Source organism: Chelonoidis abingdonii, chromosome 10, assembly GCF_003597395.2.
Source record: "Chelonoidis abingdonii isolate Lonesome George chromosome 10, CheloAbing_2.0, whole genome shotgun sequence".
Lineage (NCBI taxonomy): Eukaryota > Metazoa > Chordata > Testudines > Testudinidae > Chelonoidis > Chelonoidis abingdonii.
The window spans coordinates 50788300-50813482 of NC_133778.1; positions in this window are offsets into that span (position 1 = coordinate 50788300).

Below are 25183 nucleotides of genomic sequence, written 5' to 3' on the forward strand. Positions count from 1 at the left end.
ATATGCCTTCACTTTGCTTATCCTCCAGGACCCAGAGTGAGCTCCAGGCTCTCTTCCCCACCAGCATGGAAATCTCAGCAGTTCTGAGTTTGTCATTTCCACAACATGAGTTGGTTTTCCTAGATGTGATGATGGTGAGGGACTTGTGGAAACTGCCAGCCTCCAGCAGGTCATGTGACTCGTTTGTGGGATCCTTGGTGGGTTCTCTCTCTTCTGAGCTCTTCAGTCAACTCCAAGATTGAAGTAGAGAATTGGCAGGGATGTGGCTCTCAGTTCAGTATTCACCTCATCAAATCATCCCATCTTCATAGCTGGCAGGCAGTGTTAGGGAGGATATAACTCCCAGAAAAATGGCCTTTTTAGCTGTAGATAATATAAATGGCTACTTTCCCTTACAAGATTACATTCCACACCTCATGGTAGATCAGCTCATCTGTCTGTGTTCCCCAGAAAGCAAGTGGAATTAGATTGTAAATACACTGTGTAAATCCCAGCTATGCTCTCTGCAGCAACTAGCATAATAAGAAAATAGAAGCTAGTAGGACATGTGACTAATGAGAGCTCTGGGTCATTCTATGAAAGGAAGGGCTGGGGCAGGTTTAATCATTCTGGTGGTATTTTAATATTCTAGTGACAGGTAGAATGTCTCTGGGACTGTCTTACTCATCTTAACTGAATAACCAGAAAGAGAAGTATTCTGTGCTTTACTACCACTGAGGAGTGATAAATCATTTTGTACTATTTTACTTAAAAACTTTCCAAAGATCACAGCAAGGAACTGAGAGTCAGGAATACAGCCCAAGTTTCCCTGCTTTAACCATTGGTCCATGATACTACTCCTACATGCCCTCCCCCCCAAATAATATGAGCTCATGCCTGTTACCCTTGCCACTTCTATTCCCTTCATCTATCTGCACAGGATGTTCTGTACCCAAAACTCCTGAGAGCAGTGATTCCCAAACTTTAACAACTTGTGAACCTCTTTCACTAAAATATCAAGTCTCACGAACCCCCTCCTGAAAATGAATATTTCCAGGGATTTTCTCCTTTACCTGAGTATAAATTATAAAAGCAGTGATCTTGGAAATCTGTTTTATGACATGTTCATTATACACTATTATTATTATTTATCATTACAGTATTTTTATTATGAAAAAGGCAATGCTCTTCCAAGATCTCACTTTCATAGCTTGTATCACTTTGAATAAGCCTGTTATAAGACACGGCTCCTGTGTTTCATCAAGGAGTATCAGATGTGAAACAGTGTGAAGGTATTTAAGAAACCAACTCAAAGAGCTCCTCCTAGAGAAGCATTCAGGTCTTGAGCAGTTCAGGCAAACAACACATGTTACAACAAAGCTTAAACTTGTTCTTCATAATAATTTTAAAAACAATACTAGCTGCCTATTTAACTTTAAAAAACAGCAAGAAATATTCACCTCTCTTTCCATTTCTTATAAGGAGTCTTAAAGTTCAAATCAAGCATATCTAGCACACTGAGATTTAATCTGTTTAGCTCTTGGAAATCCAGGGGCTCCAGGCTGCTTGCCCCATGCTGCCCAGGGTCCCTAGGGACAGCTCTGGCAGCCATTAGGAATTTTTTTCCCAAGAACCCCCGGTAACATTTTGTGAACTCCCAGGGGTTCACAAACCCCAGTCTGGGAACCACTGCCTTAAAGTATATTCCCAAAACAAAACACTACATTAAGTTGTAGTTACAGCTGAATACATATTGCTAACATATGGGTTAAAGCATTACAGGTATGTTATAATTCTCCCGAAAACAAGTCTGTCTTTCTCAGGAGATAGGGTTGCCAACTGTCTAATTGCACAAATCCAAACACCCTTACCCAAGGCCCCTCTCACTCCATCCTCACCTCCCTCCATCACTTGCTCTCTCCCCCCCCCCCACTTACAGGGGGTTGAGGTGCTGGACAGGGTGCAGGCTCTAGTCTGGGAGGTGGGCTGAGGGGTTCTGAGTCTGAAGGGGCTCTGGGCTGAGCCTGGGGCAGGAGATTGGGGTGTAGGGTGGGATGGGCGCTTTGGGAGGGAGTTTGGGTGGTGGAGGGGGCTCAGGATTAGGCAGGAGATTGGGATGAAGGAGGGGGTGTGGGGTCTGGGTAGGGATTAGGATGTGGGAGGGGGTGCAGGATGCAGGCTCCAGCAAGACAGCGCTTACCTCGGGTGGCTCTCCGAAGTGACCAGCATGTCTGGATTCTAGGCTCGGGGCGGCCAGACAGCTCTGTGTGTTGCCCCTGCCTGCAGACACCACCCCTGCATTTCCCATTGGCTGCAGTTCCTGGCCAATGGGAGCTGTGGAATCAGAATTTGGGTGAGGGCAGCACACAGAGAACCCCTGGCTACCCCTCTGCCTAGGAGCTAGAGGGACATGCCAGTCACTTCTAGGAGCCACATGGAGCCAGAGCAGGTAGAGAGCCTGCCTTAGTCCTGATGCACCACTGACCGGACTTTTTGCAGTCTATTAAAATCTTCCAGATTGCTTTCAGTAGACACTGGGAGATTGATTCTGGGAGATTCCTGGCCATTCTGGGAGAGTTGGCAACCCTATCAGGGCATGAATAGCTTAGTGGTTTGAGCATTGGCCTACTAAACCCAGGGTTGTGAATTCAGTCCTTGAGGGGGGGATTTAGGGATCTGGGGCAAAAGTCTGACTGGGGATTGGTCCTGCTTTGAGCAGAGGGTTGGACTAGATGACCTCCTGAGTTCCCTTCCAACCCTGATATTCTATGCTAAATCTTAAAACAAACCAAAAAAATCTGAAGTATGGAAATGTACTGTTCACTGTCAGTAGAACAGCAAATGCAAGTTGTCAATGACTTTCACAATTCTATCAACAGCTGGAAAAATAATTCTACTTTTCCACACAGACCAGCTTGTTGCACTAGTGCTCAGTGCAATTGGATGTACAAGGGTTAAATTACATTTAATGATAAATCCTGTTTCCGGTATGCAGCATGAACAAGTGGCTACACTGTTTGACATTTAGGCCAGTTGGACTGGTTTTAGGACTGTTCAAGTATTTGTTTGCACTCCCCTTCCACCCCACTTCAAGCCATGGGAAAATGTTCTTATAGCTGCTGAGCCACTTCCTTCTCCCACCAGACTCTCTAAATCTCCCCTATGTAATGAGGTGTAGAAAGTCCCTAGAAACATAGCTCTATAGTATACATGGAGTGCGGATACCTGTGCAGACTCCCATAATCCTGCTCTCCTCACAGTTCTATTGTGCCTGGGTCTCTATGCATCTGTGAAAGGATGAGCAGGCTTTGGATCTTACTGAGAAACTGGATTTGCAAAAATATTGCATTTAAATTGTTGATGTGGAGAACTCTGCAGTTTTACGTTGCTTGTTGTTCTGCATTTTCCTCTCAGATGTACTGTAAATCTCAGGGGAATGGAAATGTGAAATGTATTCCCAATACTACACAAATGCTAAGATTCATAACTATTTTAACCTGTGCAATACAATGTTTCTAATGAGATTTTAAGTAGTGTAGTAGATGTCAGGTTTGCTAAAATTATGTGCTGATGCCCAATTATGAAAAATACAGAATTATAATTATGCCTAAAATACTTCTCACAGCTTTTCCGAAAACCTACACTTGGCCACATTTCCGAATCACAGAATGATTAGTTACCTAAACAAAGATAAATGTAAGTGGGCGCAGTAGTTGCACCGTGTCTGTAAGATACTAAAGAAGTACACATGCAAACTCTAGTGCTTTCTTTTTTCAGACAGTGCAAGCTTCCCTGTTAATTGTGTGGTTCACTGAGCTGAATATTTAATGACCTAAGGCTTTTTTCAGCTCAGGTAAATAAGAACTTGCTTCAGTGCCTTCACTTTACTCTGTCAATAGCATATATTCTTTAGCACTGAATCTTTATTTTTAGGAGCATGATCTTATAGATGGCAGTATGGTATCAGTCACCACACCACAATGCTACAGGGATTAAGTTAATGAGTAGTAATGTTCAGTCTGTATTTGGGCCTAATCCCGTTCCTACTGAGTTCAATGTGATTTGGATCAGGCTTTTAGTTACTACTTTTAGGACCAAACCCTCCATTTTACTCAATGAGTACTTATGTGGATTTGAGGGCTTAAGTGGTACAGCCTTGCACTGGCTCTCTGCATATGAGTGAAGAGAAAATGAGACATTTACAAGTTTTGGCTTGCATTAAAAACCCATCCTAAGAAATGGGAATGCAGGGAGAAACTGGAAGCTCCTATTTAGTCTTCCCGGAAAAATCAGTGGAAAATCTACTCTGTGCATTCATGGACTCACAGAATCACAGAAATGTAGGGCTGAAAGGGACGTTAGTCATCAAGTTCAGCTCCCTGAACTGAGGCAAAACCAAGTAAACTTAAAGCATCCCTGACAGACAATTTTTAAAAAAGGTAAATAGGATGACCTGGGTAATTACAGGCATGTTGGCCTGACATTGATCCTGGCCAATACAGTGGCTTATATGGGACTCAGTTAATAAAGGAGGGTAATGTATTTGGTGCAAACAGATTCTGTCAAACTTAATCTTTTTTTGACAAGATTACAAGTTTAGTTGATAAAAGCAAGTGTTGACACAATATACTTAGGCTTCTGTAAGGTGTTTGAGTTGGTACCACACAATATTTTTTGAAATTAAAAACTAGATATAGAATTACTATAGAAATCTATTACCCCCCTGAAGCACACTATAATCCAAATGGTACTTTGGATACCCTTACTTGATGCAACTGACCTGTTTAACTACCACTAAGTATCTAACTTAACTGAGGTATTTGCAAGGGACTTCCCACAACACCTGGGTAATGCCAATAGTCTGAACCCTTCTCAGTCAAATTAGCCAACAGGACAGAGTTTCCACTGATGGGTGATCTTCTCCTCCAAGACATGGCCAAGGAACACACAACTCTGTACTTAGGTTTCTGGCCTCCCCTCAGGTTTGGATAGGAAGGTCATGGAATCCTATTTTTACGCTTCTGAGTCATAGCAAAGATTATACTAAGATGACTTCAGTCATTCACACAATGTTGGTTAATTATATAAAAAATATCAAACTGAAGACATACTACGTGACTTTGTATTAACCTATGCAATTTGAATTGCAAGAATTCATAATGAACTGCTTGCAAGCAACCTCTAGATTAAGACTTGTTCACTAGAGAAATTCACATATAATTCAGGGCAATGAATCTAAATTTTTCAAAATTTGTTCATAAACAATTTACAAAATACGTACAGAGAAAATTGGTCAAATGAACTATTCATTGTGAATTATCTCCTTAGTTCTAGTGATTAGATCCCAGTGTAAGCAACTATATATTTTTTTCTTCTTAGTTAAAACTAACTTTAAAGTATTAGTTTTTTGATCTACAGGCATTCAAACATTGAAATTCTATTTAAGGATATATTTACTTTAATAAGCCTTCCTACAAATCCTGGTAATTTAAATGATAACTTTCATGTGATATTATTAGCCTTATTAAAACACAGCTATGGTACCAACAATGCTGAAGGGTCTAAAGCAATGCAAGATTTATCATTTCATGTCTGAGCATTGAGGGCTTTTTTTGCTTTTTACTGGATACTATGTAGTTTATTATCTCCTCTGTCTCTTCCACCCTACAATATAGACAACTGTGACAACCTTTTGAACTTCAATAAATGTATAATGCTCAGGGTTATATAGCAGTAGGAAATTATCATTTTTGCACTAGTCATATCTGTAGCCTTTTTTAAGCTTTAGTCCTTTTAGCAATTACTTATCATTGAATCATTATAATAAAATTTCTTACCTCTAAATCTTTGAAATGTAGAGGAGATTTTATTGCTTTTTTGGTATGTCATTAATGCTTTCACAGTACATGTGATTTGAAGGTAGCTATCTGTATTATAAATGCCTGGAGAGTCCATTTTAAAATGTTACATATAGTTAGTAAATCCATTGAATTAATTCCTTTTATTATTATTTATTAATTATTTAACTAAGGTTTAGTGCAATATTACTAATAAGGAAGCATTGTGGTTAAGGTATTGGACTTGGACTCGAGATCTGGGTTCAATTCCTAGCTCTGACAAAGATTTTTTGTGTAATATTGGGTGGACAGATGACTTTTACATCTCTGTGCCTCAGTTCTCTATTTTGTCTTTTTTTGCTATTTAGATTGTAAGTGGGGACTGTCTCTTCATGGCAGAACCAGCCTCCAGACACAAAGTTACATCAGTACAGCTATGTCTCTCAGGGCCGTGAAAAATCTGCACCTCTGAGAGATGTAGTTAAACCAATCGAATTCCCAGTGTAGACAGTGCTAGGTCCATGGAAGAATTCTTCCACCTCTCGGGGAAGTGGATTAACTTCCTGTCATTGTAGTAAGTGTCTACACTGAAGTGGCATAGCTACAGTGCTGCAGCTGGTTGCTGTAGCTTTTCGGGTGTCGACGTAGCCTTTTCATACAGTGCCATTTTAGGGTTTTTTCTACAGGCAGGGTTCCTATAGACAACAGCTTATTAACTATACAACCCTGATTCCTTCCTGAATAAGAGAGGGTCTTGTGGGAAAAGTACCGTATATACTCAATCATAAGCCGGTTCATTTATAAGCTGATCTCTCCTCCCTTCCCCCCAAGATGGATAAGTAAAAATGGAAAATGTTTATAACCCCATTCATAAGCTGACCCTATAATTCAGGGGTCAACAAACTTTGGCTCCCAGGCCATCAGGATAAGCCGCTGGTGGGCAGAGATGGTTTGCGCATCAGCGGCTTACCTTGATGGGCTGGGACAGCAACTGGTGGAGAAATTTTTGGGGTGGGAGAAGCTGGGAATCAAGGGAGTAACCACTGTGAGCCCCCCATATGACCCCACCCCTATCCCGGGACCCTCACACTTTCCCCATCCCATCCCTTCCCACCTTATCTGGGGAGGGCCGGGGAGGATGTCTCTGGTCTGGCTGGAGCTGCTCTGGCAGGCTGGGCAGTGCGGCCGCAGCCTGCTGTGGCAGGCCAGACCAGGCGGCACGGCCACAGCATGTTCCAGTGGGCTGGATGGCATGGCCACAGCCTGCTCTTGGCGGGGCGGAGCCAAGCGGCATGGCTGCAGCCTGCCAACCCTGGAGCTCCAGCTGCTTCAGAGGCTGGGGGGAGAACAGCGTGGCCAGAAGCGGAGAGACTCTGGCCCTGCCTTTTCCCTTCTGGCTCTGCTAGCTGTGCTGCCTCTCCTTGCTCCCTCTGTTGGGGGGAGGGGCTGTGTCCCACCTCTCCCTCTCTATACCAGTTCATAATCCAACCCCCTTTCTCTGGTGCTTCTCTTTTTTACTAAAAAAAAATGTGGCTTATGAACGAGTATATACGATAGTATGTAATCATGAAATTAAAGACTGTATTGTAATGCCTATTCAAGAAGTTTCAATTGTTTGCTCAATCAACCCTAATACTAGCATTTTCTAACTTTTGAGCACTTGACTGTGCAACCAGACATCCTTTTACTGTAGTTTTTATATAATATAAAACTAATGAGAAGACTCTTGTAGCAGCTTTACATTAAATATGGTCCTCTTTTTCTAGTCTCATCTCTTTTATGACATTACTGGCACCATCCTGTCCAATGCATGGTACTTAGATATTCCAAAGTAATGATTATGCTCTAAGAATCTAAACAGAATCAAATAGAATTTTTACCTAGCTAAAATGGGAACTTGAGCAGGATCTATCCTTTTTCAGACAATGGAAAACAATAGTTTGTTGAAAGATAACCTGAAATCTAGTAATTTGTTTCCTTATCGATATAGGAATTATGAAAAGCAAGTAGACAATAGCACAGCCATACTATGCACCTTTATAAATTAACATAATTCGTCGTAGTACATGATATTAGCAGCACGTTAAATATTGTCCATTTTTATCTAAGGTTCTTTCTATAGCAACTCAAAATGATTGTTTGGATCACACATGTATATCTTTGCTACGTGTTGTACAAACACTTATAAAGTATCTGTTTTCCTCTATAGTAATAGATCTTTAAGCAAGTATTCCCCTTTTATTAGATACAGGAAATGTTGATAAATCACTGAATATGAGAAATCTTTGTCTGTTTATATATATAAATTCTTGTGTGCACACATGCACATGAGACTGATAACCTGATGGCATGAAGGACTGTATGTTGCCCCATTTATTCCCCACATAGGAGCTGCACAAAGGTAATTCATGACTTGGAAGTCCTTATGGGACCTTCTTGAAGCTGAAGAATTCTCAGAATTCTCCCTTTACGAGTGGCATAAAACTCCAATTCCTAGCCCTGGAGGAGAGGCTTGTCGGCCCAGATTTCTAACTACAGTTAAGCACTCTTGCTTAGCAGTGCAATGCCCAGAAGATCCCATATTTAGGCTCCTAAGTGCTTAAATCTCTCTTAAATCAAAAATGAGATTTAGGTTCCTAAATGTGTAGGGTGTTGCAATACTGAGCACAGCAACGCCTAAATACCTTTGAAAATCTGACCTCTAGTCCTTTCTCTCTCACCTCAGACAAAAGGGGCAGGAGGGAAAATTCCCAATTTCAGTGGAACATTTTTGTGACCATTTAGTGGTGCTTAGAGGCTTTGACTGCTGGAGTGAGTTGTGGTGAGACAAATTAGAAAGAAGGGTGCAAGTGGTCAGAGTTAGAGCTAAGCATATGCATAAATATAAGGGCCATAAATATTACCACCACACATGGTATATGGGTATGTGAGAATACATGATGGTTTGAGGTGGTATAAAGCTTTTATTGGCTTGAGCATAAGATGGCCACATTACTCACAAGTGGCATTTTTAGAGGTTTGTGTACAAGTTATTTTATCTATCTATCTTGTAAAGCCAGGTTTCTTTAGGTACTACAAGTCTACAGAGAAAATATTACTTATTTTGAAAACCTACAACATTTAAAACATTTCTATAAATCAGGGTCACCAAATGAAATTAATAGTTAGCAGGTTTAAAAATTAATAGTCAGCAGGTTTAAAACAAACCAAAGGAAGTGTTTTTTTTCACACAGTGGGGACTTCATAACATCCACTGGCAAAGAGTTCAAGACTATAACAGGCTTAAAAAAAGAACTAGATAAATTCATGGAGGATAGGTCCATCAATGGCTATTAGCCAGGATGGGCAGGGATGATATCCCTAGTCTCTGTTTGCCAGAAGCTGGGAATGGGTGACATGGAATGGATCACTTGATGATTACCTGTTCTGTTCATTCCCTCTGGGGCACCTGGCATTGGCCACTGTCGGAAGACAGGATACTGGGCTAGATGGACCTTTGATCAGACCCCAGTATGCCCATTGTTATGTTCTTAGGGTATTGACGTTTTAAGGTCTACAGACTTGTAACCTGCCATGGTTAAAAATGGATGCCCAATGCATTTTGAATGGTTGGCTTTCAGATTTCCAGTGGAAGCAAGGCAGATGGTTTCTAATCTATAGGGTCCACATGATATTGGACCTCAAATATTTCCAGGGCTTGAATTGAAATTGGTCAGTACTAGACTTTGAACCTGTGGTGGGATATTCCATGTTTGGGAGAAAAGTTAGAAACATTGTTTTTAAAATAAAAAAAAGGAATGGGGTAGAAGATTTTTGCAAGTTCTGACATAATCAAAAAGTTAGAAGTTATCCCAGCTGAGACTGGTGATTACAATGCAGGTGAGGAGAGCAAAAGTGCAATATAAACTCATTTATCACATACATTATGGCAACTTTGTTGGTATATACACATATTCCTTCCCGGAAGCAGGCATTTACCCTGCAATGTGGAAAAATCAGTGTTCCAATGGGTTCTTCAATATTGTCCTTTTCCATTTCATCAGCTCAACAGAAAATTATAGGAAACTTATGGAAAAACTATTCCTATTTTCAAAATTAATAAAAGTATCCATTTTTATTTTTACCATTACTCTTTTGTCAGCATGAATGAAGCCCTATTATTAAATTTAAACATGAATTTAAAGAAAGTCCATAGATGTACTAAAGGACATTTTAATCAATCAAACCAATTCAATGTGTTCCTTTTCCATAGCATTAAAGAGTCTGCATATTTTAATACTGTAACTGGCTTCTCTAAAAGTGATATATAACCTTACAAAGGAATGAGTTTTATCTTTGTCACTTCTGCAACTCTTAGCTGATGTCCTTGTCACTTTCTTTAAGGGTTAGTATATATCCCTGCAACTTATTTCTTAGTTTTTCAGTGAAATATTTATCTTTCTACCAGCTTCCCAATGCTCCCTCCCAGCCCCCCAAAAGTCTACTTAAAACAGGTAACGCAAATTGCTAGTGAGATATATGACATTATTACTAAAATAGCAGCACAGAAAAAGAATGCAGGAAGCGTAACAGCATTTGTAATGGAAGCTGCATCTTCTGCCCTTTCTTCTTGTATCAGCAGTTAGTCCTCCTCTTTCTCTAAACAACTGAGTCATTGTTAGGATTGGGTGAACCATCTGGGGCAAAATAAGAGCTGTTCTAAACATTTGCATGTTCCCTGACCTGATTCCAAACTTGTTTATAGGTCTACATTGGTCTCAATATGCCTAAATGAAAGCACCCTTGATCCTGACCCCGCCCCCTCCCTAGCCAGAGGGCTGTTACTTTCTAGGATGCTGTGGCAGGGCAAGTAACCTCCTTTCTTGGCCACCCTATTCTTCCTTTCAAATTTGTTTCCTCTTGAGCTGCACCCTTTATCCAAAATACCTTTTCCTCCTTACACAATTAATGGGTTTTGTGGGGAGGGACAGTTCTCTTGCTCTGGAGCACAATTCAAGGGGAAGTCCTAAAGACCTGTCACTTGGGGTGAGACTGTTTTACTTTGCATCCTACTTCTTTTCTTAAATATGCTTACCAAGAGCAGGAAAGTGTCTCTCAACTCCATCTTGTGGACAGTGCTGCCCACAGCCCAAACAAATTAGGGAGGTGGGAGTAGAGGAGATAATGTCTCCTTGGGAAGATTTTAGTTGCAGTTAACAGATGGTAATGTGCTTCCTGACCACCCTGCTTCTAATAGGGGGTCTGAGTAACTGAATGTAGAGTTAGCAGGGTCTTCTGGTATACCTGAGAAGCACAAATTGGAATGAAGGGAGTCCTGGTGGTCCAAATAAACATCTAACACTTATCTTGAATTCATCCTTCGATGTTTGACGTTTAGCCATTATTATTCATAAGATACCTCATCTGGTGATAGTTGATATTTTATGTTCATAATTGCTATTATCTGTGCATTGTAGGAGAGTTTATTTAAGGGCCTCCACATCTACTGAAGGGTGCCCTCATCTTCCATCAATTTCAGCAGGAACTGAGGATATTTAGCACCAGCATCATGGGGCCTGAAGTCCATTGATAGTTTTGTGTGCATTAGTAGCACTGGAATTCTATATTGGTAGCTTCTAGATCTTCCAACAGCCCTCTTGCCAGCCAGAACTTGCTAAATGGGATTTTCTGATTGACTGGACCATGATGAGGGATAATCTCTTTAGATTTAACACAATAAAAACACTGTAATGATTATAATACACTTCCATAGATAAGTGTTTAGGAACCAGCTAATAGTGTATGGGCCAGACTTCCAAAGGTATTTAGATGCCTAATGATATTTTCAAAAGCGCTGAAGCAGGTTTGGTGCCTAATCTGCCTATGCAGTTTTGAAAATCCCACTAGACACTTATCTGCATCTTTAGGCACCTAAATACCTTTTAAAAATTTGGCCCTCTGTACTTAAAAAACTTCACTGCCACACAGGAGGCCAGATTCTGCTTTCACTTATATCCTGATTTAAATAGTCATTCCCAATTTACATCCATGCAAGTGAGACCAGATTTTGGTCCTGTGTTGGGAATGTTTACTTAAAAAATAAAACGGATTCATTTTCTTTTATTCCACATGAAGGGGACTTTTGCACTATAGGTCCACATTAACTGGCATTATGGAAACTGTGCTAAGTGGGTCTGATAGTTGTTGGGGTTTTGTGGGGGTTGGTTTTTGGTTTTGGGTTGGGTTTTTGGTTTTTTTTTACATCAAATGCACAAGTGTATCATGTTTAGAAATGTACAAGCAAGTGTCTGTTCTGACTTCAGTCAGCTGGCTTCAACATTTTGCTGGGAGGATCTTCGTACAGAGAACATCTTTTTTGGCCATTTAGGCACTGTATTGGCTCTAGAATAGAGTATATGGTGTTTAAGGTAGACACTAGCCATTATTATAGCTGTTCCACCACCATTTATGTATTCACATGAGATCACATACTTTGCTGGTCTAATAAAAATTCCGTGCCTCAGTGAAGGAGCATAGACTAAAAGTTAAAATGGAAGATTGGTAGTCAAGGGTTCTAGATTTTTATATTTAGCTCCACCATTGACTCTGTGTGAGCTAGGGTGGTAAGTCACTTAAATTTTCAGTGCTTTGGTTTGCCAATATGCGAAATAAGAGTAATAGTCATCTCTCAGAATGCTGTGATACATAATTTCTGCAATTTTTGGATTCAGCCTTGCTGTGCTTTACTGCAGGACCTAAAGGGGTTGGGGAAAACGGCTTTGCCTTCTTTTGTAGTTTCCCAATTATGAGGCCAGCCTGGCGCTGGCTTGGCCAGTACGGTAAATTAGAGCAGTCTCAAGGCTGCTGTACTCTATGCCTTGCTGCCTGTAGCTGCAAGGCTCCATTCCAGCAGCCAGGAATAGCTAGAATACTGGGTGCTCTGACTATACCCCTTTTTCCATAGCCACTCCTACATTCAGACTGTGATATGATTGGCATGGAATCATTATGCCTGTGCTATGCCACCCAGCATTTTCCCCTTTGCTGTTCAGGTAGCTGGTTAAAACAGGTAGTTTCCACCTTGTTGTGTCACTGAAGTGGTGCAAAGGAGATATTTTGTAACAGAAAATCCTCCCTAATGTTCATAATGATCTTTGATCTGTGATCGATTACAAATTCAAATAAATGTTTGTAATGTCTAATGTTTTTTAAAACCTCATGACTAAATAACTTGATGCAGCAGCAAGCGTTTTGCAAAGCATATTGGAAAGATGAAAAAATGCCTTTAAATTCCGGCCCACCCCCCTTGTTTAAAAAAAAAATTACAACTCAGATTCTTTGCTACAGTTAAAGCATGGATAAATTACTTTGAGGCAAAGATAAAACTGTGGGTGAGGTGTTTTACTTCTAGTTGTAGAAGCTCTTTGTGAAAATGTATTTTAATTACTGATCACAGTAGTGCATCTCTTTGAGTTTAAAATTGGGCATATTATATCACTTGGAATATTAATGGAGAATCTAGCATTTTACCATTTAAGTGAAGCTCACATTCCATGACAAAGAAACAGCAGGATGCATTTATGATTAAGCACTCTACTCTTTACCAAAAAATTAAGATTTTATCTTTTTCAGGTGGGAAAGCTGCTAAATTATGTACTCTTCCTAAAAATACTTATTCTTCAGTAATTAGGTTACTCTAAAATGCAAAAACTTTGAAATAAAGGTACCTTGAATATTTAATGCTGCCATCGTCCTGCTGATTTGTTCTTTATTTTTTCACGAATAGTTCAGTGAAACATTACTGACTACTATTTTCAAGAACAGTGGGGGTGTTTTTAATTCCTGTCAAGACATTTGTTAACATGAATTAATAAACACCAAAATTAGAGTTAATTAACACCTAGCCCACTGTGAGTGCACAAGGGATGGGGAACTTGGTTCTGAGCAGGTATGGGTTTACGGACTGTCTCCACCCCTAAAACAAGAATGTGGAGAGAACTCTCTCAGTGGAAATTAGAGCTAGTGAAACTTTTTTTTTGAATTTTGATTTTTTCAAAAATTTTCATCAGTTCTATTTTTGATGAAAAACGGGATATATTCCCATTTTTCAACCAACTAGAGGGGTTTGAAATTTTTAAAATTTTAATTACAACGTAATCGTAGGGGGTGGAAAAAAAATCTGATTTTTTGACCAGCTCTATTTGAAATTCTATTTCATCTCCCCTCTGCTGGCTATTTCTGTAGATGAACAGAATAGGGCCCAGTGTTTCCTTCCTTCAGTTCAATTACTCTTTATTTTCATGTAATTTAGGTTGCTTTGAGCAACTTCCACAGAACTCTTTCTGTTCAATCCCCATTAAGTGCCATGGTTGAATTTATTTCTAATTAGTATTTCTAAAAGGAAAAAGGTGAATTTCAATTGTATTTAACGTTTCAGGGCTATTTTGGCTACCCAAAAGATTTTAGATTTGAGCATTTACACAAATGTGTTGCAGTTGAGTGTTTAGTCTTTCTGGGCCTTTGTATAGCATCGCTTTCAACATTACTCTGGGCAATATGTCAACGATGTGTTCTATAAACAGCTCAAGAAGAAAAATGTCCTTGTTTTACCTAAAGTGTGTGTGTATTTGGGGGAGAAGGGGAGTGCTTCTGTTTTTACAAAAGCATGGAAATGTATATTACAGAATGGAATTTAAACTTGCACACTCTACATGCAAAATAAACTCTTAGAGTCATACTGCCCAATGTAAATATTCACAGACCGACCTCAGATGGATGGGAAACTCTCTGACTTGAAGACTACAGGTTTTCTACTGCATCAGCCCCACCCCAAGTAGCCAGGATTTGGCAATTCAGTGAGGATAAAATACACGTCTGTGCAAAAGGTGAGCTCAATGCCTCTGCACCATTTAAGTCCCACACAGGCCCTAGCTCAAGGACTTAAGTGGGACTTAAGTCATGCACGTGCCTCATGCTGCCCCTCCACAGCAGGGGAATTTCATCCTGAGGAAGCAGAGCATGGTCTGCCAACCCTGAGGGTGTCCTAAGGCATCAGTTTTAGCTTTTCTAGGGTGACGAAATAAATACCATGTTGCATGTAAGTGAAGGCCATTGAGCACAGGTACAGGCCAGAAGCTCTGCAGTACTCCTCTGGTCTCCTATGTACATAGTAAAAATGTTGCACCTGGCTACCAGCTGCCATTGCTTCAATCCCTCTACCAGTGCTAGAACAAACCCTTCCCAGAGGGCAGGTGCATAGTAGGACTCTGTAGGATTTAATGTTGATATCAGGGTGGGAGCATGATTCCACTTTGAGGCACCATTTTTTTCTTCAATAGACTTCTTGTCAACTGGGCAATTTTTCTGTTTATTTCATCTCCTTTCTGGCAAAAAATGGAAAGGTTGATCTGGCCCAGTTAGCAACTGTAATTTCATGAAAGTGTTTTAGCCAACTTGACAGTAGCTGATAGCATTGTGCACAGTATTTATAGGACCTTTGTGGTCAGATGACATGAGAATGCACATTTCTTTTCATCTAAGTTACTAGAAACTTCTTTGAAAGACCAACTCAGCTAAATTTAGGTTTAATCATTTTCAGCACATGCCTTCAGAGCTGCAATAAAAAATATTATTTCTAATAAATAGTCAGTGTCTAACATTTTGAAAATGCCATGACTAAATAATTTTATGCACCTCGCCAGTTATTAAAGTGGCAGGTGTTGCGTGGGCAGTTGGTTTACAGAGGGAGCAGCAGTAACTGTAACAGCATGATAAGAAGTGAAATTAAAAATAAGCCATTCTTATTACTGCAAATAGATGACTAACTTTTTGTTATAAATATATCTACCTATTCGAAGCATTATAATTTTAAAAACAAGAGTGGATCTTCTAGATCTGCTTTTAAAATTAATTAACAATAGAGATTAAAAGAAAAAAATTACATTTGGTAAATATTTTCTGCAATTACACAGAGGTTGTTGTACAAACTGGGTTTATTTTTCACCTTGGAGTTGTGTTGTGTGGGGGTCTATTTTAACTGGCATGATGAAAGCAATCAGTTCTGTTTGGTGCTACAGAAGCAGCACAAAATAAATAGGGCCCGGAGTCATATAAATGAAGCCTTTTCAATTAAACTTCTTCCACAGAGTCCCTTTTCCATCTCAGAGCAAGGGATTCCACAACTATACTAAAATATAGAACAAAACTTTGTTTTTAATTTATATTATATTGAAGCAAAATAAGTGATATGCAACATGGTGTGGGTAAGGTTTGAAAAGCACCTCCGGCCGAGGACTTTCAAGTCACCAGTGACCTTTGGGTACTGAACTTAAGACACTGTAAAGGAGCTTAATTTTCAGAAAACATTGAGCTCCCATCCTCTGAAAATCAGGTTCATTTAAGATCTCTTAAGTTGGTCTCCGAAACATTGAGGCATATTCACGTTGGAAAGTTTTCCTATGTAAAAATAGCATTGTGAGGCTCCATGCTTGTTGAATATAAATTATTTAACTTTTTTTTGCCTACTTACAAAGAGAGCTTTTTTTTCCTTCTAATTAATAGCATGCTAACTCAGCCAGGGATCTGAGAGTCAAGCTGAGTTCTTTCAACTCATGTTCACCAGTTTAAAAAAAAATATCTGTGGACCTAATTCTGCTCTGAGTTCTCTGTTCAATCCAATTTTCTTCACATTATGCCTTCAGTTACCCTTGGGGAACCAAGTAAGCCTTCAGTGGGTTAATCAGGTATAACTTCAGGGATTATTGGGCCTGCAGAATCTTTATTGATGATTATGATATGTAAACTACAAGTAAATGAGATGGCATGCTGGAGCTCCATATGGTCAGATCTTCATGGGAGTTTGGGAGTGGGACCACAAGAAGCCAGATTGTCTCATGCTGATCTTGTGAACAGAGCTAGTTGGAAAAAAGAGAGTGGGGTTCCTGAAGGATTTTTCATATTGACCTTTTTATCACATTTTTTTTTGCGTGTGGGGGATGCCATAAATTCAGGAACATTTTTATTTCATTCAGTCTGGAATTCAATCAAAAATCACTTATTGTGCAAAAAATTAAATTTGCAATAAAACTTCATTTTTCACCAGATAAATTATTTTGTCTGAAAAATTTTGAGCCCTACCTGGGAATATCCATGCAAATTAGAGCCCTGAAACCCAATGGGATCTGACTACACATGGCAGGTCCAGGTGAGGTCAGATGGGAAACAACTGGACCTTCTTGGGATCAAATTGCATTGGCTCTCCTCCTCCTACTTGTGGGGTTGATACTAGAGTGGCTGCATGCCCTGCTCCTGCTGTATGCTACCACCTCATTGTACTGTGTGTGCTGTGTAGTGTATGCACCCAGGAGTCAGTGCCTCGTGCTCTCTAGCGCAGCAGCGAATGGCAGATGGCAGGAGCAGGGCACGCGGCTGCTGCTACAGTGACCTCACAGGCAGGAGGAGGAGAGCCGACTCTATGGACAGGAGGCAGTGATGATGGCAATGCTGACTCAGATTTGGGATAAAGGATGGGGTCAGGTCAAGGTTGGATTGGATGGGCTTGGATCTAGTTTGGGAAGAGCATAAAAATTAGACAAGGGGAGACCTCCACTGCAAATATCACAGGATGTTAAATGGGAATGAGGATATGGAGGTAGGTATTACCACATCAGAGGTAGAAGTCAAACTAGAACAGCTTAATGGGACAAAATCGGAGGGCCCGGACAATCTCCATCCAAGAATATTAAAGGAACTGGCGCATGAAATTTTGAGCCCGTTAACAAGAATTTTTAATGAATCGGTAAACTCAGGGGTTGTACCGTACGACTGGAGAATTGCTAACGTGGTTCCCATCTTCAAGAAAGGGAAAAAGTAAGGCATTTGACACGGTTCCACATGGGGAATTGTTAGTTAAATTGGAAAAGATGGGATGAATATGAAAATTGAAAGGTGGATTAGGAACTGGTTAAAGGGGAGACTCCAACGGGTCATACTGAAGGGTGAACTGTCAGGCTGGAAGGAGGTTACTAGTGGAGTTCCTCAAGGATCGGGTTTTGGGACCAATCTTATTTAACCTTTTTATTACTGACCTTGGCACAAAGAGCGGGAATGTGCTAATAAAGTTTGCGGATGATACAAAGCTGGGGGGTATTGCTAACACAGAGAAGGACCGGGATACCATACAGGAAGATCTGGATGACCTTGTAAACTGGAGTAATAGTAATAGGATGAAATTTAATAGTGAAAAGTGCAAGGTCATGCACTTAGGGATTAATAATAAGAAATTTTAGATATACATTGGGACACATCAGTTGGAAACAACAGAGGAGGAGAAGGACCTTGGGGTATTGGTTGATCGCAGGATGACTATGAGCCGCCAATGATGTGATATGGCCGTTAAAAAAAGCAAATGCGGTTTTAGGATGCATCAGGCGAGGTATTTCCAGCAAAGATAAGGAGGTGTTAGTACCGTTGTATAAGGCGCTGGTGAGACCTCACCTGGAATACTGTGTGCAGTTCTGGTCTCCATGTTTAAGAAGGATGAATTCAAACTGGAACAGGTTCAGAGACGGGCTACTAGGATGATCCGAGGAATGGAAAACCTGCCTTATGAAAGGAGACTCAAAGAGCTTGGCTTGTTTAGCCTAGCCAAAAGAAGGCTCCGGGGGGATATGCTTGCTCTATATAAATATATCAGGGGATTAACATTAGGGAGGGAGAGAGGAATTATTTAAGCTTAGTACTAATGTAGACACAAGGTCAAATGGGTACAAACTGGACATTAGGAAGTTTAGACTTGAAATTAGATGAAGGTTTCTAACCATTAGAGGAGTGAAGTTCTGGAACAGCCTTCCAAGGGGAGTAGTGGGGGCAAAAGACATATCTGGCTTTAAGACTAAGCTTGATAAGTTTATGGAAGGGATGATATGATAGGATAGTTTTAATTTTGCAATTGTTCTGGATTATCAGCAGATAGGTCTGCTCAATGGTCTGCGTGATGGGATGTTGGATGGGATGGGGATCTGAGTTACTGCAGAGAATTCTTTTCTGACTGCTGGCTGGGAGTCCTTGCCCACATGCTCAGGGTTTAGCTGATGCCATATTTGGGTCAGGGAAGGAATTTTCCTCCAGGGCAGATTGGCAGAGGCTCTGGAGGTTTTTCGCCTTCCCCTGCAGCGTGGGGCATGGGTCACTTGCTGGTGGATTCTCTGCTTGGGGTTTTTTATAGAAGTGGATGGGTAGGGTTCTGTGGCCTGCTTTGTGCAAGAGGTCAGACTAGATGATCATATTGGTCCCTTCTGACCTATGAGTCTATGAGTCTGAGAGTAATGCTGCCTGAGATGGCATTAACTCCTGCTATGTCCCCTCCACCATTGCCAATATGCCGTCCTGGGACAAAGTGCTGTAATAAGGTGAGCTGACTCTTTTAAGAAAGGCTACCAGAGTTCCCTCAGGACTTATCTGGGAGATATGGCTACCAGAGTGGATGTGGACTGGATAGCAATGCATCCTAGGGAAGGGACATAAGAGCTTCCTTTCCTTCAGTGAGTGAGATTAGGAAGGGGACAGGATGTTCACTAGTTCTGTCTTTGAGAGGCCTGGAAAAGGACTTGGCTGTGCTAGAGAGCCTAGGAGAAAGCTTGAGAAGAGAAATGGGTTCCTTTCTACTGAAAAGAAAAGACTGATAAAGGGCAAGAACTCTTTGTTTCTGCATATATAGAAATGCTGGAGGAGGGGGGAGCCTAGGCTCTGGGTAGGAGCTTCAGTTCAGTGAGGGGAAAAACCTGATCCATGAATGGGGTGGAGGCCTAAAGACATGCTGCAAAAATGGCTGAAGAAAGTGACTCATTGAAGTAGAACTTGCAGAAAGCCTACGTCAAGCATCTGCTTCCTCTTAAGGGGGTGGAGTTGGATCTTTCAGAAGAAGAGGGAGGAAATTGCCACAGTATGTGGATAAGAGTTGGTCAAAACCCTGGCAGAGACCTGTGTCCAGAGTGGCTAAAGGGCTGGCTGGATTCAGTTTGGGCCCTTGCAATTAAGGAAAGAAGAGCTTTGGAAACCCTGATTATAAGGGGTGAAAGTTGCAGATCTTAGGGAGGGAGCTGTGTCCAAGAGAGGTGAAGAATGGCTGGAAATTGAAGCACAGCTGTGGTGAGGAACAAATGGAGAGGTTGCATCACTTTAGGATGAGGTAAGAGATCTGAGATCGGAGGCTCAGCCAATGACTGCACAGATAACTGGAATCCATGTTGCCCAAGAACATAAGAACGGCATAGGTCAGACCAAAGATCCATCTAGCCCAGTATCCTGTCTTTTGACAGTGGCCAACACCAGGTGCCCCAGAGGGAATAAACAGAGCAGGTAATCATCCAGTGAGCCATCCCCTGTCACCCATTTTCAGCAAAGAAGTGGGGATAAGGCAACAGGGCAGTACTGGAGAAGTCATATGCTTGTACACTGGTTCTGAATCTACAGGTCTGGGGATTCCCTTTCTGGCAGTTCCCCTCTATAAGCAGAGGGTGAAAATATTCTTGGGAGGTGGGGATGGGGAGGGCTAAGCTCATCCCACAGCGGTGGCTCCTGTCCTATGGGACTGGGCCCAGCTCCCTCCTCTGGCTCGCTGATCACAGTTTCAGATGAGCTCACCACAGCATCACTTGACATGCATGTCCTTGTGTAGACTGGGCCTTCCTCCTGCAACACCCCACTCACCATCTTCCTGGTTTTAGCGCTGCTGGCTGTAATGCCTCAGGATCTCCTCTTCCTCCATGATTCCTCCCTCCCACCCCAGGATTAGTATCTTCCCATCCCAGAGATTCTTCTCATAAACTGCTGCTCAGAAGCCAGCACTCCATGCTGGGAATCCAGTGCACAGGAAATGCCTGTCCCCCCACCCCATGCTATCCCCTTCCTGTGTTAGCACTGCCAGATGTGGGGCTTGCCTGCTGAACTGGGCATGTGTGTGGGCAGTGGCTCAAAAATATGTTGGGGGGGCACCTCCCTTTAGCCCCCCAAGGCCCTCACCACCTATGATCCCCTGTATTGGTTGATGTGGGAGTTCAGGCCTCTGACCTCCTTGCAAATGTACAAGAGCAGGTTAGAATTCTTAGTTTCCTGGCTGCTGTGGTCCTTCTGTGAGTTTCTTTGTGGCAGGTGACTGCTTTGCCTGTCATAGTTCATGATAAATGCAAATAGCTCTTAAAACACAAGTTTTAAAATGTGGTGTAGTTTGGATAGCCTCATAAGATAGGCCACCTAGAAAAATGTGTACTGTACCAACTTGAAATCAGACAGATGTAACTTAGGCATTCACCAACAAACAAGTGCATAGCTTGTACTTGACTAAAATATGCATGGATGTCAAAGAGATCATAGGCACAGCTATTCATTGAAATTCTGGTGAAGAACAAAGGAAACTCTTATACTGTCGTTTATCATTTCATTATGTATTATTTTTATAGCACTCCTGAAAAATCTATAGTATAATTTAAAAGCATAATGATAACAAGAGTAGAGGTTGAACATCACAAGTTGTAATTTTGACCACTGGATAAGAGAGGATGGTCGAGGCTCATAATTGCTCCCTAGTTGGGGTTCAGTCATTGCCTCCTATATTAAACACATAGGAAGGAAAATATTGTAGGGAAACTCAGTTTACATTTATCACTCCCTAAGAAGGGAATAATTTGTGGGTTAGCATTAGGTCTCCTAGGTGCATGTAGTCTTAGGAACAAGAGGGAATTTTGTCTGCCACTTCGCATTGCTCAGGGGGAACTGCACAATCACCTTCCTTTCTACTTTTCCCTGGTCCACCTTTTCCCCATAGCAATATGGTTCATTCATGAGCTATATTGTCATTGACTCCCTACCTGGACTGCCTTCTCCTCATCAAAGTGGTGTGGAAGGTGCAGGGCAGAAGTTAATTATTCAAAAATCTTGATAGAAATTTCAGGAGTGAATTCATCAGCAACAGTGCTATGTATAGTGGTTGTTCATTGGCTTTGCCTACCTATGGCTATGTGATCCTTCAAAAAATACCCTGCAGCACTGCAAACATGCAACACTTGCTCGTAGGGGCTGCTACAGAATCAGAAAGAATGAGTGCATTGGCTCCTCTCTCCTAGAGTTTGGGGACCATGCAATCAATTTCTGACCCATAAAGGAGAGAGAATTTCATGGCCCTCAGATACCAGAACACTAAAAGAATGGGCATGTCTCTCTGCCCCATATTTCATTTTACTGTAAGCTCACCTAGCCTGGGGTTTTTCAAAGGAAACTAGTAGTTAGACACCCAATTCCTATTATATCTCAGTGGGGACTGAGCATCTCATCTCTTGTAGGTTTCTTTGGAAATGCTAGTTTTAAAAAAATAATGGACTAAGGAGAAAGTTACAATATTCCTAGTAAGTTACAGCATATGTTTAAGCATATGCCACTTAGAAAGTTCAGAAAAGGGGGTGCAGTGCTTAGGAACTAGCCTAGCACTTGCAAGACCTAGGTTCAGTTCCCTAGTGTGCCATAGGCTTTCTGTGTGAACTTGGGACCAAGTGATTTGCCCAATCTATAAAATGGGGATAATCATACTTTCCTACCTCACAGGAGAATTGTGAGACTAAAAACATTAAGGATTATGAGATGCTCACACATTATGGTGATGGGGCCATAAAATACCATAAATAGTCTCAAAAAGTTGCTGAGTGCTTTGTTTGTGACTTGGCCTGTGCTTCAGTACTGCTTTTGCTCAGTGATCTGAATAAAGGAGGGGGGTTACTAATTCTAGTATTAAAACAAAACTAGAATAACATTTTTATTCTCTCTTCTATTTAAGATTTTATATCTTTCAGTGTCTCAATTCACTGGTATTCTTTTCGGCTCTACTGAATAAAAGCAGTCTAGAAATGCTGCCGCAATACCACCTTTTCCTAAAGCAAAAAACAATTATGGTGAGGTAAGCCAGACAGCAACAACAAAAATCTCAGCTATACAGAGAAAGGAGAAAGAAAATAGAGATGCAATTATTAACTTTTGACAAGAAAAACAGAAACCCTTTCAAAATACTAGGATTCAGAATGCATGCTTGAAAAATTAGCACCAGGAATTTCTAGATAGGACAGAAGGCTAATTTGGAAAACAAACTAATCAAGAATCTAAGCATGTGCCATAGAGTCTAAACCTATTAAGTTTGAAGTGTCTTCCTCAATTTAAGATTTTATTGCAAAATAAAGAACTCATATCAGTAATGTGTGTGGAACAGATGTTGATCAAAGACTATTTACCTGGATAGCTGAATTTGAGTTGTTTTTCCTACTGAAATCCCAGATGATAGATCTCTGGAAGAACATAACTCATATAAAACGTAGATTGATAGATTATAGGTTTTTAAGTCCAAAAGAGAGGCCATTATGATTGCAACTAGGCAAAATGTTTCATCTGAAACTTTGTTTTCCTGAAAAATGCAGATTTAGGGTGACCAAACATTTTTTGCAAATTCATGTCAAATTTGCTAAATTATTTTGGACGAAAAACAAAACATTAATAAAATAAAATGTTTCAATTTTAAATGACTGTTCTGAAGTTTACTTCAATTCTGTAAAAAAAAATGGCTTTGGAGCAAATGACACAATGTCTCAAAACAAGATTTTTTTTTTGGCGGGATAGGGTATGGCAAATTAACTTAAATCAGTTAGTAATGCAGCTCTAATTATAATCAATCTGACTATTTACATAATACTGGCCTAAAATTTCTCCCAGTAATTCCTGCATCAAGGCCATAAATTTGGTTAAGCTTTTTAGAAAGACTTCTAGTTTTGACTTAAAGACATCCACTGATGGAGATCCACCACACCCAATGGTAAGTTATTCCAATAGTTATTTACCTGCACTGTTAAAAATGTGCATCTTGACTTCTAGCCTGAATTTGTCTAGCTTCAGCTTCCAGCTATTGGGTCTCATTATGGCTTAGCTGCTAGACTGACGAGCCCTGTACCATCAGAAAACTTCTCCCCAAGCAGGTATTTATAAACCATGGTCAAATTCTTAACTTTCTCTTGGATAAATTGAATATATCGAGCTTCTTAAATTTCTCACTGCAAGGTAGGTTTCCTAGACCTTGAATATTCTCATGGCTCTTTTCTGAACCCTTTCCAATTTTTCTACATTCTTTTAAAGTGATATTTTATCAGACCATGTCTTGTAAGATATTGACAGATAGGAGAAGTCTTGGCTCTTCCTGTCTATATCCCACTCCCTTAACTCACTCAATAGTCAGTGTTAGATAAGCTAATTTATCCTTTCATTGATGAATAAAATAGCTCTTGCTTCTCTCTATGGCCAATTGGCAATATGCATGTACTGCAATAAGGTTTCTAAGGCATGTTGGCACATACATTTTTTTTATCTAGACATATCTATATTGTGTTTTTAATTATTTTAAATTTTAATACATATTTATAAAATGGCATACATTTGATTAAAACCCCCAACCCCATGTATAAGATCTCTGGTTTACTAGGATTTACATGGGATAAATTCATCCCTACTATTAACTTCATTAAGTCAATAGAGTTCTTTTGCATGGATGAATTTGGCCCAGTGGGTCTGGTCTTAAAGGCAACTATAACTCAGCAGGTCAATAACAATGTAGTGAGTAACTGTTACTCTAGTGCACCATCATCCATCTAATAACATGATTAAATTTACATCACTCATTTGATATAACAGTAACTTCATTGTTACAATTTCCATAAATGTGTCTGTGTTTATATAGCAGCAAGAGATCATTATCCTGTGTCAATGTTTTTTATATTACTAACAAACCCCTCAATTATATTTGAGTGATGTTAGTACCGGCCCAGATCACACTTATTCACGTGAATTCCTGCCGGAAGAACTAAGGTCCTTCAGAGGAGGGAATTCTATAGTGTTCCCATTATTGTGTTTCCTCCAGCTTCATTCTCTCTAGCGCTGGGTTCCCTCCTCCACTGTTCCTATGGAAGAATCATGTCTGGTCCCCTGGATTCACAGATCCCTCAAGATCTTCATGGATCTTAGGTTTTCATTCAAGATACAAGATCATCCACATCTTTATGCTGCCAAGCAAACTTATTCAGCTGACAGCCATGGGAATCCCATGAAGGTGGATTCTGCAAAATATAAAAGTTCCCTCTTGGCTGTGGTGCCATTTGTCCATGTTCCGTATGGTGTTTTGAGGCAAGAACTATTCCTTCCTGCCCAGGAACTTTCACTTCCCATGTGCAGATTCCTGAATTTAGGGAAAGCCCTCTCCTATGATATACAAGTTGAAAAATTGCCCCATTAAGTCTAGCCAGACTCTGTTCAACCTCAAATTTGGTTACAGCTATGGAACTGAACAGGATCCCAAATGAACAAGT